This window comes from Pipistrellus kuhlii, unplaced genomic scaffold (assembly GCF_014108245.1).
Source record: "Pipistrellus kuhlii isolate mPipKuh1 unplaced genomic scaffold, mPipKuh1.p scaffold_m20_p_12, whole genome shotgun sequence".
Classification (NCBI taxonomy): domain Eukaryota; kingdom Metazoa; phylum Chordata; class Mammalia; order Chiroptera; family Vespertilionidae; genus Pipistrellus; species Pipistrellus kuhlii.
Genome location: NW_023425427.1, coordinates 14,586,431 through 14,603,791, shown reverse-complemented (window position 1 = coordinate 14,603,791; position 17,361 = coordinate 14,586,431).

Sequence of the window (17,361 nt, the reverse complement as noted above, 5' to 3'; positions counted from 1 at the left end):
GTTGGCACCTCTAACCCCCATATTGCTCAAGGGTCAGCTGTATTTCCTTCCAGTTTTACAGCTGCAATTTCTTTTATTTGGCTGAATTTAGCTTAATATTGGCTTTTGCCAAGTGAACATGATTCTGTCCCTTAGGACAGACTGATTCTGCAGAATTAGTCTCTTTCATTTGCCCTTAAGAGGGTTCAGATATATGAAGAGAGTAGGCATTCCCAGATCTTCTCAACTCTGGGAGAAAACCTCCCCTCTGTTTTAAATGCCAAGGTTTAAACATCAATGATGATCATTGATGAATGATAGGTTTTCATACATTACCTGTTTAGTCTTCACAACAATGTAATGAAAGAGGTATTTTCTAGCTCTGATTTATTGGAGAAGAAACTGAGGCTCAACCCCAGCTGGATTTGCTCAGTGGATAGAGCTTTGGCCTGCAGACCAAAGGGTCCTGAGTTCAACCCTGGTCAAGGGCACATACCTTGGTTGCAGGCTCCTCCTCAGCCGGGGACCTGGCCAGGGCTCAGGCAGGAGGCAACCAATCAATGATTTCTCCCACACTGATGTTTCTCTCAGTCTTTCCCTCTCTCTTCCACTCCCCCTAAAAATCAATAAAAAAACTAAATAAATAACCTTGAGTGAGGATTAACAAAAAATAAAACAAAATAAATAAACCCCAAAAGGAAACTAAGGCTCAGTGAAAATGGGTCTCATTTGGGCTGATGGGAACTGAGTTCAGTGAGATCATCACCTTGAATCTGGCCTCTCTATCTTTATTAATGTGGCCAAAGGACATAGCAGCTTTTCCCTACAGCCTTACTAAAACTGCCTCTGGATACCATAAGTACAAAGCAAGACTTTACATTGTTCCTAACAAATTCCTTTCCTTCACTCTGGCCCACAACTGCCCCCCCACCCCCGACCATATGATAATCTGAGGCAACGCGACTCATGGAGTTTTCCTGGCAACAATATTAACCCCCCATCCCCCCCCCCCCCCCCCAAAAAAAAGTCTCTTCCAGCACAGCTCCTGAAACATAGCACTTACCCAGTACCCGGTGGCTATTATTATATAAGGTGGGAGACACTGTTTGTCTGGTTCCCTGGGTTTCCCTCTGTTCCCCACAGAACACAGCCAAACAATGTGCTAAAAGTAGCATGGACCTAAGGAGGGGCCCCTCCACCGTGACTGATCTCTGAGGTGGCTTCTGGAAGCATCTGTCCTCTCCAGCTACTGGCAGAAATAAGAATCCGAGAAGATGCTTCCTTGGATCTGGGTTCATCTGGCCCTGCCCTTCCCTGGGGTCTCATCCTCACACCCCCTTTGCTGGTGTGGTAGGTCTGTCTGTCCTGGGTGAGAAGCCCCCTTCCCCCATCAGCCTCCAACATCGTGACATCGCGGCTGGTCTTGCTGCTGCCGCTGCTGCTGCTGCTGCTGCTGCGGGACCCTCAGCCGTGATGCTCAGAAGAAACATCCCTCAAAGTGGGTGGAGCTGTCAAAATGGATTTTAAAATATGGGTTGTATTTTATTTTAATTTTTGGTTGTTTTCTAAATTTGGTCACAATTGCGTCTTCTTGTTCTAAAAGGAGAGAAAGGAAGCAGCTGCCCTCTGGGAGGTTCCAGAGAGAGGGGAAGAAAGTCCTCAGCTTCTCTGCTGATTGTTCTGCTTCCTTCCTGAGGGCTGGACAGCAGCCCTGGGGGCGTGGAAGGGGGCGGGAGTGAGCCTGAAGATGCCAGGAGGTCTCCCTGCCCTGGGAGCTTCAGGCAAGGCCTCCTGCCACCAGGCGATGACAATTCGCCAAGGCTACAGGTGCCAGAAACACAGGCACTCCCACCTGGGCGTCCCCACCCCGGCAAGTGCAAACCACTTGCACCCAGACAATGAGGTCTCCGGTGGGCACAGGGAGGTGGGAGGAGGCAGAGAACGGGTAGAGCTCATCTCCATCATGGAGAAGTGACATTGGTGCCACGTGGAAAGGCTGAGCAGGCGGTGGATGGGTAGGGGGAAAGCTGTCCAAGGGGAGGGCAGCTTGGCCAGGAATGGTTCCTGGGTAGTGGTTATTAAACTGTGGGAAGGGAAACTGGGAGGGGAGGCCAGGTCTTTGCTGGGTCTGCGTCTTGGAGGCGGGGGGGGGGGGGGGGGGGGCTGGAAGCCAAGCTGAGGAGTTTAGACTCCAATCTGGAAGTGAGGAGGAGACTTGGTCCCTGCGGTGAGGACAAGACTGCAGCTGGCCCAGGAGTGACTTCCTCCCATTGCATCATCCTTCCTCCAACGTCCATCCCCAGGAGTGAGACGCAGGGGCCTGGGATTCTGTGTGGTTTGGCTTCTGTCCTCAACCCTGCCAAGGTCAAGGACCTCTTGTTTCCAAAATTCCTTGGAAGGTTTCTTCCTCGTGTTTCTGTATCTCACCACTGGCGTCAGCCTGGCCTACCCCTGTCTCCTGTTACCACTCTCTTCTCTGTGGCTCTGGTCAGCACCTTTCTTAGTTCCCCCTTCACTTCAGCCTCTCCTTCACCTCAGACTTCTGTGGGCTTCCTCTCTCTCCCACATTCTTGAGCCACATTTGCTGGGATCCTGTGGGGTCCTCTTGTGACCTCTCACGGCCTCCCTGGTTGATCTAATGGTTATGTGTCTATCACGCACTGTATTTAGTTGAAGTTTCATAAACCTGAAAAACAGAGGCTTAATGGAGGTAGAGGCTTTATTTCTCTGACGTAGAAGATGTCCAGGGTTAGGCATTTCAGGGCTGACGCAATGGCTTCATGGTGCTATCAGGGATGGAGGCTCGTTCTATCTATCCATGCAGCCACACTTAGCATGTTCCTGTCACCCTGTGGTGATAAGATGGCTGCACCCTCCAAGCATTGAATCTGTCTCAGTCCAGGAGAAGGAGAAGGGGAAAGAGTAAAAGACCTGCCAGCTCAGTCTGTCCCCCGTTAAGACCTTTCCCGTCTCTGCATCAGTCAGTAATGCTCAGTAACAATCACCCCAAAACTCAGTGTAACAAGCCAATTTGGGCCAGGCTCAGCTGGGCAGCACTCCAGTCATGGATCAGCTGTCTTGGCTCTAAGTGTACTAGTTCTGGGACAAGCAACCATTTTCCGGGGCAGGTTTTTCTAACAGCAAGTCATCAAGGCAAGAAGCAAGCCAGTGTCCATGGCATTCTTAAGCCTCTCTTAGACCTTTCTCTCACCCACACACTGGCAACTCGCAGATCTCTCTGCAGCCAGGGCCATTTCCTAATCTGCTGCCTGCTGAGCAGCCCCCTCTGGATGTCCCAGCCACCCTGCAAGCAACATGTTCTAATCTGAAGGAAAGTGCAGCTTAGGCAGAAGAGGGGACATGCTCAGGTCACTCGGGGGCCCTGGTGCCCACATAGGACCAGGACTCAGAGTCTGTTCTCCATCTTTGCCCCTCCCTTCCCACCACCTGCATGGCTCCTTGGGGACAGCCACTTTACAAGTCTGCTTATAGTATTTTCCGGCGTATAAGACGACCCCCTAATTTTATAGTTAAAACATAGGTTTAGGCCTATATTCGCTGTATAAGACTACCCCACACTTCCGAGGCAACACCAGTTCTTTTTTTAATAGACCGCCTCTCTGACTCTAGCCAATCTGAGCAGGCTTTTTACTAGAACACAGTGTCATCTTATATGCCGGAAAATACGGTACATCCAATCCTATAAAGGGGAGAGTCTCTGGTTGTGGAAGGCAAAAACTAGCAGTAACATAAAGAGAAATCTACCGACAGGGGGTATCTCAGAGAAAGGCTGGCAACCATCCCAGGCACTGGATCTGGCCTGTGACAAATGGGGGATCCTCAGACCCAAGGAGCTGAGAGGTGTCTGCTCCCAGTTTGCCATGTGAGGGCTTTGTGGAGTTGGATTTCATTGCACACCCTGGGGGGCACTCACCGAGCCCTCTTCCATCCCAGACAGCCTCGCTCCCTTCTGTCACTCTCCTTTACTGAGTCCTCACCGTGATGGAGGAGAGAGACAGGGAATCACATTCCCCAGGTTTTGCCTGTCTCCAAGGTGTTTAGCTGTGGTACTTTCCTCACAGGATGGGGCGTGCAGATCCTTCCTAGCCAGTCTCAGCCCAACATCCTTTCATGTCTCAGTTTCTCAGTGTTCCCATTAAGGTTGACCCCAGAACAGAGCATTCCCAGGGCAGCCAGTCCAGTCTGGGAAAGCCGGCCCTCACCGTTTGTTCTGGGCGTTAGCCTCCATGAGTGTCGCTTTGGGGACAGATATATAACACAGCAGATACATTGGGTTAGGGCTCAAGTGGACCCCATTTCTTCTCCCGATAACTAGCTGCCTGGTCAGCTTCCTTTTCCTCTAGTATTTGGAGGTTTTAAATGGAAATCCTCAAACCACAGATTTTCTGTCTGGTTCCTTCACTGCCCATAGTGTCCTCACCCAAAGACATGACCACCTGGAGCCTCAGTTTTCTCACGGGGTTGTTGGGATGGTGCTAGAGCTTTGATATATATAAAAACAAAATCAACCAACAAACTAAACCAAAATACTTTCTGTCAGTTGTTATTTTAGAAAAGGTGTCTGGTTGTTTCCAAAATTTATTTGCCTCCTTTTACACAGAAACAGAACTTTCGCCTTGGTACGTATAGACTCAGCGCAAGGCCATCAGTCCCAGCTTGCCTTGCAGCAGGGGTGGTCCTGACAGGTGAGGAGGGCCATGCACTCACAACCCAGTCATTCCCATAAAGGGAGAATGTAGAGGCCCTTCAAGTCCATGCAGCAGGACCACTGTGGGGGTGTTTATAGGTGATGGGTGAACCCAGAAGAGCACCCTGGCTTGGGAAGGCAGGAGGGAGGGAGTCCAAGGGCTGTTGTTTGACTTGGTCCATGAGGGTTGAGTAAAGGTTCTCCAAAAAGGTAAGGAAGGGCATTGCAAGGAGAGGGAACAGACGGTGCAAAGGCTCACAAGTGTGCAAAGGTGCCAGGGGTGGGGAACCCCAGGATCACTGCTGTGAGGATGGGGTCATGGGTGGGCGTGAGGGAAGAAAGATGGGGCTCAAGGTCTTGCTTTGTTGCCAAGTGCCCTCCAGAGGTTAACTTCCCTCTGATGAGCCCTGAGCCTGGAAGAACACTGCTTTGCAAACAAATACCTCGTGTGTTTATCTTCTCCATTTTCCTCACATATCTCATCTCCTTGAATGAGATGCCTCCTGGTTTCACTTAATTTCCACAGGAAACTGGGAAAAGCCACATCTGTCTAAATTCCCCCTAGCTTGCTCCAGATTTCCAAGGTCAGAATGTGGACTTTGGGAGACACGGACTCTGTGGGGTCAGAGGTGACAGCCCCAGAATTGGTGGACTCTCTTGGAGCCCCTTGTGGCAGCCAGCCCCGGCGCCAGTTCCCTGAACAATACAGATGTCCGGCAAAAATTTTGCTGAGAGCGAAGTCCGTGGCTGAGGCGGCCCCTAGAGAGGGGAGCGCAGGCCTGGTTCCCACGGGCTCCTGCCCAACGCTCGTTCCTGAGCTAATGTTCCTGGGAGAGGGGCCGCCGGCGAACGCTCCAGCTTCCACAGCAGCTGGTCCTCCCTCGGAAGGCGAGCTTTCCTCACATGGCCTTGGGCCACTCCCAGCCGCAGAGACATTGTTTTGCTCACAGCCATCTGCTCATGACATTCATTTAGGGGACACTTTCTCTCTTCTGTGACAGAAGAGAGACGGCTTGGCAGGGGAGGGGGCACCGATAGGCTGCTAAGCTTGGGATTCCAGCCCTTGGGAAAGCTGCAAGTGGCCCAGGTGGCATCCAAGGGTGATGCGTGGACAAGGCGTGGGCTTTGGAGACAAGCAGATGAGGTTTAAGTCCTAACTGGGCCTCTTACTGGTCACATGGTCTGGCCTGGGAGGTCCCTCACCTCACAGCCTTGATTTCCTCATCCGTGACTGAGGGAGCAGGACCAGGTCGCCTGCGAAGGCCCTGTGGGTGTCATGATGACAGGTAGTGCCTGCCCAACCTCCACAGGGAAGCTGAAGAAAAGGGTTGTAGTCCTTTCTCTGTGACAAATTATTCTACCTCTATTGAAAATAAGCAGGGCCAGCACTAAAGATGAGTTACCTTCTTCCCTGCCCTTTCCCAAGTTTCCACAGATCAGCAGAATATTTTTTCTAAAGCAGTCCTCTGGGGCCTGGTAGGGTCCAGGCCCTCCTGACACCCCCTCCTCCAATTGCTCTGCCCTCTCCCTCGCTCTGGCCCCCTTCAGGCCTTTAAATGGAAAGGCTATGGTCTCCGTGGGCCCTGGCCCCAGTGGCAGTGCCAGGGGGTGACTGGGGGTAGGAGTGGGGGCTTAGTTCCTCCAGAGTCTCCATTTGCTTCCCCAAAGCAACTCCAAAAACTTTGATCTAGGTAAGAGCAGGGTGCTGTTGGTTCTTGACATTGCCAAGGACCCTGGGTCCCCATTTCAAGATGCTACTCCCCCTTTCCCCAACCAGGTTTCGTGAGGGTCTTTCCTGGGCCTGGAGGACTCCAACTGTCTCACTCATTTATGTTGGTTCCTTTCTGCCTTTTAGATTTAGTGTCAACATTACCCTCCTCAAGTGGCTTTTGCTGACATCCTGTGGAGCTCCTCTTTCACCTGGTATTTTTCTTCAGAGAATGCATCACATTTATAATTATAAATGCATCTTGCCCAGCCGGTGTGACTCAGTGTTTGAGTGTCCACCTAGATCAGGGCACATGTCTGGATTGTGGGCTGAATCCCCAGTAGGGTGCATGCAGGAGGCAGTCGATCAATGATCCTCTCTCATCATTGATGTTTCTATCTCTCTCCCTCTCACTTCCTCTTCCAATCAATAAAAGTATAGTTATAAACAAACAAACGAACAAACAAATGCATCTTATAATTACCTGTTTAATGCCTGCCTCTTCCATGAACTATAAATGCTGGGTGTGCATTCATAATGGGGCCATGCTAGTCTTGCTACATGCGAATTGCCAATAGAGTATATGGCAAATACTTGGCTCTTGACAAGTAATTGATGAATGAGTGAATGAATGAATCATCCAGAGAGTCAAGAATTGAGTGGTAAAATAATGGCAACGGGAAAGCAAATCACTGCAAATAATGATGTGACACCTATAGCATCAAGGCCCAGGGCTTCGGCAGCAATATTGTAAGTACAAATCCGGGCATTGACACTCAGGATTCTGGGAAGGCAACCTCACTTTCTCTCTCACCCCCAGGGAGGAGAGTGTCTCAAGAAAGACAGGGCAGTCACCTATGTTGAAATGTTCTTGAGAGGCGAGGGAGGAAACAAAGGACTGAGTTGTATCTGTGATTTGGCCACAGGAGGTTATGGTGATTTTGAGCAGCTAGCAGGAGCTGGGGAAGTGGAGACTGTGAGCATTACTGACTATTTGTAGACACTAGAACAGGAAAGAGAGGAAGGATGACATCAGCTACTTCTTACCACATGGATCTCATCAAAATTAATCTGGAAAAATTTCTCAATAATAAAAAAATGATTTATCTATTAGCTGGGTAGCAAAATAAGGCAACCCAACTTCTTGTCTTACTTCTCACAGGAAAGTAGGGTGTCAGAGTTGAAGGGATCTCAAAGGCCAGAGGTTCCAAGGCAAATATCCTACTTGGTAGATGAGGTGCCTGCGGGCCAGACAGGGCCAGGAACCTGCCCCAGGTTGCACAGCAGATGAGGGGCAGAGCCAGGTTTTGAAGCCAAGCTTCTGTATGTCTTTCTTTTCATTTTATATCTTTTTTCCCCCCTCCGTTCTTTCCAAATAGTGTTTTATGGGCTCCAGGAAATGGGTAGAATAGTTATTTTTAGTTTATTTGAAATGAGTAAAATGGGTAATGCTTCCATCTCCCCCCGCAATAGATCAGATCCAAAGTATGTCTTATGTAAGAGCTAAATGGGATGTGAAATGACTCCACAATGAGAACAAAGTTGCCTTTGAATGTTAAAGCTTCAGAGTGATCCCTGAATGTACCCAAGTGATGAGCACTGGCTCTCCTTGCTTAGCTGACTGGAGAAGGCTGTGCAGAGCTGTGCGTGTGCATGTGCATGTGCGTGTGTGTGTGTGTGTGTGTGTGTGTGTGTGTGTAGTAGAAGGCTCCCTCTGCAGGGTGATTGATTCCCTGAGCACCAGGACAAGCATCACAAACCTCAGTACATCTTTCTTCTTTTTCTTCTTCTCCTTCTTTTTCTTTGAAGTTTTAGGTTCACAGAAAAATTGAGTGGAAGGCTTAGAGACCTCCCAGGTACCTCCTGCCCCTCCACACGCACAGCCTCCCTGACTATCTTGCATCAGAGAGGCACCAGCACATCTGTTACAGCTGATGGACATAATTGACAGATCATCATCACCAAAGTCAGGGGCTTACATCAGCCTTCACTCTTTGTATTGTACATTGCATAGGTTTTGACAAATTTATAATGATGTGATCCTGAACTTTTTCAATACCTTCTTGTTATTACTGTGAAATACACATATAACTTACCATCTTAACCATTTTTAAGTGTGTACGGTTTTAAGTACACTTACATTGGTGTGCAAACATCAATCTGTCTTCAAATCTCTTCTCAACTTGAAAAATAGAAACTCTTCCCTGATTAAAAACCAACTCTCCATTATCCCCACCTCCAAACTCTGACAAACGCCTCTCTTCTTCCTATCTCTGTATATCATGCAGTCGTTGTCTTCTTGCGACTGGCTTATTTTGCCCTCAATACCTCTTTGAATGTGCTCCCTGTTCTCCAAGTCTGGCCATAGGAATTCCTGTCTTTAGCAAAGGATTTAATTCTCTGCTGAGGAGATCCCTGGGAAGAAAATCCTTTAGGCTTTATCGGCACTTTTTCTTTAATTCCAATCAGTGGACGATTTCTTGAGATCAGATTTTGATGGGGTTGGGGTTGACTCTGGTTGAGTAAGAGTGAGCAGAGGGAGAGACATTAGTGACATAGAAAAAACGTTTTCTATCTGAAAAAAATGTTGTTGGGATGATTATAAGTGAATCTGTGTAATTGCTTTTATACCATAGCCATGTCACAAATGTATGTGCCTGAATATCTATTGATCTCATGTCTTGTCTGACTTGATTCCTTAGGGCATTATGGCAGAGATAACCTCTAATGACTGCTAGTGATAATCATAATAATACTCCTGTATTTGGGTTAATTTCTACAATTGGACACATTTTTATTTTTATTTTATTTGATCAAAATAACAACTGTGTGAGGTAGTTAGAATAGGACTTATCTCCATTTTTCAGGTGGGAAAACTGAGGCTCAATGAAATGAAGGGATCTGTTCAAGGTTCTAGAATCACTTATTAGTAGAGATGGATCTAGAACCCAAGCCTATAGTCCAGGGCTTTCCCCATGGGTTCACATTTTGCTGGCATTTATTAAGTTAAATATCTAAGGGTAACATTTAAAATTTTTTATATTATTTTTTATTTATTATTATTTTTTAATTTAAATTTTTTATTGTTTAAAGCACATGTGTCAAACACAAGGCCCGCGGGCCAAATCCGTCCCGCCAGGCCTTGCAATGTGGCCCGCACCGCGCTGTTATCACTACACTCCGCTGCGTTTCCATCACAGTGACAGTTTATGACTGTTCAGTAAACCATTCGGCCCGCGATTTAGGCTGGATTTTAGATTTTGGCCCCTTCTCTGATTGAGTTCGACACCCCTAGTTTAAAGTATTACATAAGTCTTTTTTCCCCACATTGACCTCTCCCTGGCTTCCTCCATCTTCCAGCACATGCCCTCTCCCCCACTCCCCCCCCACCCATATGTGTCCTTTTGTTGCATGCATACAAGTCCTTTGGTTGATCTCTTACCCCCTCATCCCCCGCCTTCCCTCATAGGTTGGACAGTCTATTTGATGCTTCTGTGACTCTGGTTCTATTTTTGTTCATCAGTTTATGTTGTTCATTATATTTCATAAATGAGTGAGATCACATGATATTTATCTTTCTCTGACTGGCTTATTCCGCTTGGCATAATGCTCTTCTAAGAGTAACATTTTATTTTTTTATTTTTATTTTTATTTTTTTTGCCAATACATGGTCCTCTCTCCCTGCCCACCATCAATCATCCCACTTGATGTCAGACCTGAAATTTCTCCAAGAATGATGCGCCACCACCTAGAAGCTCTGGAAACCCAGGAGTTAGTCATCCTTGACATTTTCCTCTCTCTTGTTCCATATCCAATCTTCAATTAAGTCCTGTGGTTTTAAATTCCTGAATATGTTTTCAGTCCACCCAGTTCTCTGCAGTTCTGGATCACCATTGTCCAGGCCTCTGTCTTTCACCTGGAGTTGACCCTTTATATTGTTATGCTGTCCTTTCTGTTCCTCTGTGATTTCTTGGGAAATGTGGGTTGGAGCAAAGTCAATCAAGATTCTAAATAATAGGGTTTCTCAGAGCCTTTGGCATGTTAATCATGGCCACAAGGACTCCTCAAGGTGGGGGGACTGTATTTCGCATGCCCTAAACTTACTCAATTATTCCTAGACCCCTGCAGTCCACCTCTGCCCTGTCCATGTATCAATCTCCACACCGAAGCCAAACTGATTTCTGCTAACTGCCAAGCTGATTGCGTAGCTCTGCCAACACTCCTCCTGCCACACTGCCTCTCCGGTGCTTGGGCATGTGCAGGACACACCATCGGTGCCCCACCCAGCTGCCCTTCACCAGGCTTCTGCACCCATCTCCAGATGCAGCAGCCTTGACCACTGATGCTCACAGCTGCCTCTTCTGGGGAGCCACCTGCCAGAGAGGCTGCCTTCCCTGACCCTCCAGAACATCTCAAAACCAAGGATGACTTGGTGGGAGTTCACAAAGGGCTCCACACCTTCACCTCAAAGCAAGAAGATCTGCAGTTTAATTTATGCTCCCTAGCCAGCTGCGGGTCAGGACAAGTTGAACTGTATAGGAGACAGCATTCCCGATAGGCCTTTTCCCCTTCTTTTCAGCTTCCCTCACCCCCTATAGGTTTTTCCTGAAGAGCATTCCCTGGATATTTCCCATCAGCCTCTGCTTCTCAGAACTCTCCCTAAGACATTTGCCATGCCTCAGTCACCAGAGGAATCTTTGCATGCTACCCTTCCCTTCTCTGCCTTATTCTCATAAAGCAAGTCTGTCTGCCCCATGGGGCTGCCTGTTCCATGTTTGTTTCTGTCCATTGCTCCATCCTCCATGCCTGGTATGTGCTCAAGATTTGCCAAATGAAAAGTTAGAAAGCACCATAAATATCCAGAATGCAAATGAAAAGTATGTGTAAAATATGGCAGGCAGCAAGTTACTGTGTAGAACATAACCAAAGCTTTTGCCAATAAAAAGAGGCAAACATCTTAATACAAAAAAAAAAAAAAAAAAGAACATGAGAAGACAATTCACACACATAAATAGAGATGATTGCTACATTTATGGGAAAGTACATTAATAAAAAACTAAAATTAAAACAATAATTGAAATAATATTTTTTGACTATTGGGTTACCCTAGGTTTATTCTTAAAAAATTATCACACTGGCAAGGGGGCGAGGAGCCAGGCACGGCTGGTGGGAAGACAAATTGGCACCATCATTAGAATATAACTCCCCAGGTACAAAGTGTGTCTCACCCCCAGTGCCCAAAACCACACTTGGCATTTGGGCATCCAAGTAATATTTATTGAACAAACAGAAGGCCACTTGGCAATATCTATCAAGAAATGTAAGTTTTGCTGAAACCAGTTTGGCTCAGTGGGTAGAGCATCGGTCTGCGGACTGAAAGGTCCCAGGTTCAATTACGGTCAAGGGCAAGTACCTTGGTTGTGGACACATCCCCAGTAGGGGGTGTGCAGGAAGCAGCTGGTCGATGTTTCTCTCTCATTGACGTTTCTAGCTCTCTATCCCTCTCCCTTCCTCTCTGTGAAAAATCAATAAAATATATTTAAAAAAAAAAGAAATGTAAGTTTTGCACACCGGTTGGTTTAGAAATTCTACTTCCTAAAGAAACCTGTAGAGAGTGGGGCAAAGATATTTCCACCAGGACATTTCACACATTCATTATAAAATAGGAAGACTGGAAACAACCTGAGTGTCCAGTCTGGTGATCAGTTACTTTAATTATGGCACAGCCACCCTGAGAAGTCTAATATAACTTACAAAAGTGACATGTTTGAAGAATATTGGGTATATAAAATTAGGCTACTGATAAATGCTAAATGAAAGAGAATATGAGATTATATATACAACATGATCTCAATTTTTGTTTTAAAGAAAACCTTGTTAATGGTAGATTGTAGTGGTTTTTACTTTTTTAAAAATCTCTTTATTTCCCAAAATTTCTACACTGAAATTTTTATTATTTAATTTAATAATAAAATATATATTATTTTTATACTCAGGGAAAAAAGCTTTGAAAAAGAAAGCATGGCTGTGAGCAGCCAGGAAAAGTAGGAAAAACTTGTAATCATATTTTTCCCATGTATACTCATAACAGGTCATTTAGTGATGGATTAAGGAACACAGCCCTGTGACTGAACTGGCCTATTTTTATTTAGACAACAATGAGAAATAAATTCCGTGCTGCTGGAGACACTTGGGGTTGTTTTCATGTTCTTAGTGTATGTTTTTCCATTACCTGAAGAATCATAAAATATTGGCTCCACTTTGGAAAAATTTTACAACTTCTCTGACTGGAATTGATTTCTCCTGTGGCTCCTGGGTCTGTAAAAGCCATCAGGATGCAACATGGCATTGACCTTTATTCTTTGCCTTGCCCTGAGAATTTCCCCCATGGCTGGCTCAAGGTTTCCAAGAGGAAGGCAATCAAATGACTTAACACAATTGCCTGGATTCTCAGCCGAGGACTTATCTTGATCAGGAGGAAGTGGATTTCCAGTCGACCCAAATTTAGAGCGTAGACAAGATCCAGATGTTTGAGACTATCACACAGAGAAAACCTTAACCCACTAGTACCTTTGCCCCTCGCACCACTTCTTGTACATCTGGTTGTACCTACCCTGATAACAGAGCAAAGAAGTTTTAGGTTCCAGTTTTCTCTTTCCAGGAGATCTGGCCTGGCTGCTAAGTCCACACACAGCTCATTTTCCTACAAGATACTGAAAGGACCCAGGACATTTGTTGGCTTGTGTTAAGCCTTCTCTTATCTCTTAAGAGGGAGTCCAGGATCCCAACTGTGGTAGGAGAAGCTCTTCACCACTTGACACCTGCCTCCTCCTCTTATTATTCGTTCCCACTGCAGTGAGATAATAGCATTTCAGAGAGCAAACTCCAGGGATTGAGAGCAGACCTGGCCCCTGGGGAGAGAGAAAGCAGTCTCTCAGAGAATACCTCTGGCTCGGTTCTGGGTTTGAAGACCAGATAGGCTCTTAGTGTCTGAGGAGTGATCTTAGACAAGTGACTACAAGCCTCTGTGTACCTAATAATTTCTTCTGTTAAAGGGGAATAAGCATGAGAGTAAGAACACCAAATTCATCGGTTTACGTGGGCTTTACATTATGTGATGTGCATAAAGCACTCAGTACAATGCCTACTGTATAGTTAGTACCTAACACCTGTGAACTCTTATTTTCACTTATTCTTTCACTTGGGGGGAAAAATTTGCAGAGTTCTGACAAGGTTCTGGGCACTGGGCCAGGTGCTGAAAATTTAAAAGGGGATAATGTAGAGTCCCTGGCTTGACCCCAAGAAATCCATAATTTAGGGATGGAGACACAGTGGGAACAGGCCAACATAACACAGCTCCAGGCACCGTGTTCCAGAAACTCCGTCTCTTCCCCTTTCCCAGAAATGCCATGCACCTTCATGATTTGGGCCTTTGCTCACTTGTTCCTTATGTCAGAAAAGCTTTCTCTCCCCCTCTGCCACCTGAAAACATTCCAGCTTCAGCTTAATGTCATCCCCGTTGTGAAGGCTTCCCTGACCTCCAAACCAGAATCATGGCCTTGCCTGAGTCTCCACGGTAGTATTGGAGTTCTCACAATAGACTGGGAGCTGCTTGAACTTGGGTATATGTCTGACCCATGTTCATGTCCCAGTGCCTGACACAGGGCCAGAGACATTGTTGATGTTTAGAAAGTGTTGGTTGAAAAAAAAAAAATACATAAATGAAAGGGCATCTGATATCACAATAGAAACTGCTTCATTTACAGGGGAGATAAGGAAGAAAATTGCTCCTTTTTGCTACAGTATTTTATGAGACTGTAAAATTTGCCTTTTAGCTGGAGAGGTTCCTCTTATTAATTCCACCTGCAGCTACAAACAAAGCTGTTTACATAGTTTTAGGGAACTTGGAGAAGATGCTTGGTGCCAGCAGGTTGCCTGAGGGGCCTGCCCTGAGCATGCCTTCCAAATTGCTAACATTTAAGACCTTTGTCCTGATGCTGATATTGCACCATTCCATTTGCTTTTCATTGTGTGGGAGACTCTTACATTGGAAGTGCAACAAGGCCAATATTGCAACATGAATAATTGGAGATACAGCCCATGTGCTTTTGGGACTGGGTCATAGAAATGTAATTTAATTCTATTTCCTCACTTATTAGTTGGGTGATTTAAGGATGGCTCCTTCTCCTCTCTGGACCCCATCCATTGAATAGTGATTGTAGGAGGTGGAAGTCAGGGTGGTTGGACTGATTAAATTCTAAAGTTCATTCCAGTTCTGATAAATCATATCTGTAAGTTGCATGATATCAGATTGACAAAAGGCCCACTGACACAGAGTTGCTGGAAAGGGACATTGATGGATTTCTGGGAGAGGATCCCAGTCCTCCTGAGTTCAAGGCCATGGTTTAGGAACCAAAAGTTTAGAAATGGTCTAAAACCACAGATGGCCAAATCCACCCACTAAAGGATCAGCACATGCTTACTCAAATTTGTAAACTAAAACCAGACTTTTCTGGAGCTGTTGGGAGGTTGCTTGGCAAGCTCTGAACTGGTAGTGGGAGTATAGGTAGGTGGCTCATCCGAATGGGAGAGGTCTGCATTGTTCCATGAGGAGGCATGGCCTTGACTAGTCTCCCCTGGCCACCAGGAGGGAAAGATCCCATGAGTAAGTGTTGCTCAGGCATCACGTCATAATGATACCCAAAGGGAGCTTTTAACTATATTATAGCAACAACAACAGGTTCAGTTTAGAAGGACTGAACCCGCTCTTCATAGTAAATTTCAACATTTTTTTAAAAAAATTGAGATATGTCACATACTTTAAAATTTGCCTTGTTAAAGTGTACAATTCAATGGTTTCATTATATTAAGTTATGCAACCATCATCACTGTCCAATTCCAAAACATTTTTATCGCCCCCAAATGAAATCTTGTGCACATTAGCAGTCATTCCCCATTCTCCTCTCCCTTCAGATCCCACCAGTCACATATCTGTCTCTATGCAATTGCTTGTTCCAATAGCTATGGGATTTCCATAATAAAAAAAAACTTATAGCCGAAACCGGTTTGGCTCAGTGGATAGAGCGTCAGACTGAGGACTGAAAGGTCCCGGGTTCAATTCCAGTCATAGGCATGTGCCTTGACTGCGAGCACATCCCCAGTGGGGGGTGTGCAGGAGGCAGCTGGTCGATGTTTCTCTCTCATTGACGTTTCTAAATCTCTATCCCTCTCAATTCCTCTCTGTGTAAAATCAATAAAAAAATATATTTTTTAAAAAACTTATAAACCATATGGCCTTTCAGTCTGACTTATTTCAATTAGCATAATATTTTCAAGGTTCATCCATGCTGACCATACACTTTTGAACAATTAAAAAATTATATATTTGTATCAACTCTCAGCTAGCATACAGACAAAAGTATAGCGAGTGTGGATCTACCAACCTCTCATAGTTGACCCAGTGAAGGACTAGATTAGTCTAGTTAGCTCTATTCCAGATCCTTTTTATTTCATTATTCCAGTTAAATGTTGGCCTTTTAAAAGCACTATGCAAATATTTAAAATTAAAATTGATTGATATTTTTATTTTTTGTTCCATCTTTGCTGGCAGGGTTTAAAGTCTTTTCCCCAGACCAAGATTATTTAAATATACATGCAGATTTTCTTGTTATATTTTCACGGTTCATTTTTACATTTATAGCTTTAATTAATTTGGAAATTTGTGAATGGTATGAGGTAGGCATCTAATTTTATTTTTTCCATGTGGTTAGCAAGTTGCACCACCACATATTTTTCTCGTTGATTTAGAAACAATAGCATTACAATTTACTACTTTTTAAAATTTTATCTTCATTGCTGAAAGTATTACAGATGTCCTCTTTTCCTCACCATGGACTCTCTTCCAGCCCGCCCTAGCCCTCTGCCCCAAGCCTTCATACCACTGTCTGAGTCCATGAATTTACTACTGTTTATGCATGGTTGGGACTATTTCTGAACTTTCTGCATTAATCCATGTGTCTTTTCTTTAAAAAAACATTTTAAAAATTTATTTCAGAGAGGAAGGAAAAGGGACAGAGAGTAGAAATATCAATGATTAGAGAGAATCATTGATTGGCTGCCTCCTCCACACCCCCTACTGGGGATTGAGCCTATAACTCAGGCATGTGTCCTGACTAGGATTTGAACCATGACCTCCTGGTTCATAGGTTGATGCTCAACCACTGAGCAACACCAGCCAGGCCATGTGTCTTTTCTTCAGCTGCTAGCATACTGTTAAATTTCTTGCCCCTTTATGATGTCCCCTCCCCCTGGCCAGGCTGGCTGGACCCCACCTATGCACAAGTTCATGCACAGGGCCTCAGAATATATACACTGAGGGGCAGATTATTATGCATCCAGAGATCATAGTAATCTGGCTGCTCAAGGTACATACAACTTAATTTTTTCTCTATCTCCTCTGTTCTCTTCTTCTATATGTAGAAGCTCCATTGTAGCTTTAGGCTTGCTCTTCAACTTTTCTGTCACCATTTGTATATCTTTAACCATTTCCTTGGAGTTCTGAAAGTTGCTCACATTTGTCTTCTGATCTCTTGCTCCTCAGTGTGTTCTATGGGCCCGCAGTATCAGCATCACCTGAGAGTTTGTTAGAAATGCTAGTTCTTGGGCTCCATCTGACCTACTGAATCAGCATCCACATTTTAGCATGATGCCTTTATTCGTGTGCACATTAAAATTTGGGCAGCGCTGTAAAGTTCTGGCCAAAGAGGGTACCCTTTCCAAGTTTCTGGTGGCGATGCAGTGCTTCCCCATGATTATAACTGTTTGATTATTTTAGTGTAAGTTATTTTAGTTCGATGCAAGGCTTTGGATCACCATCTGGGACCAGAACCCCCAGGTTCTTGGTGGCAGGATATGGGGAAGGCCAGTCGGCTACTTTGTGTGATGACATGAAATGAAAATAGCAGCC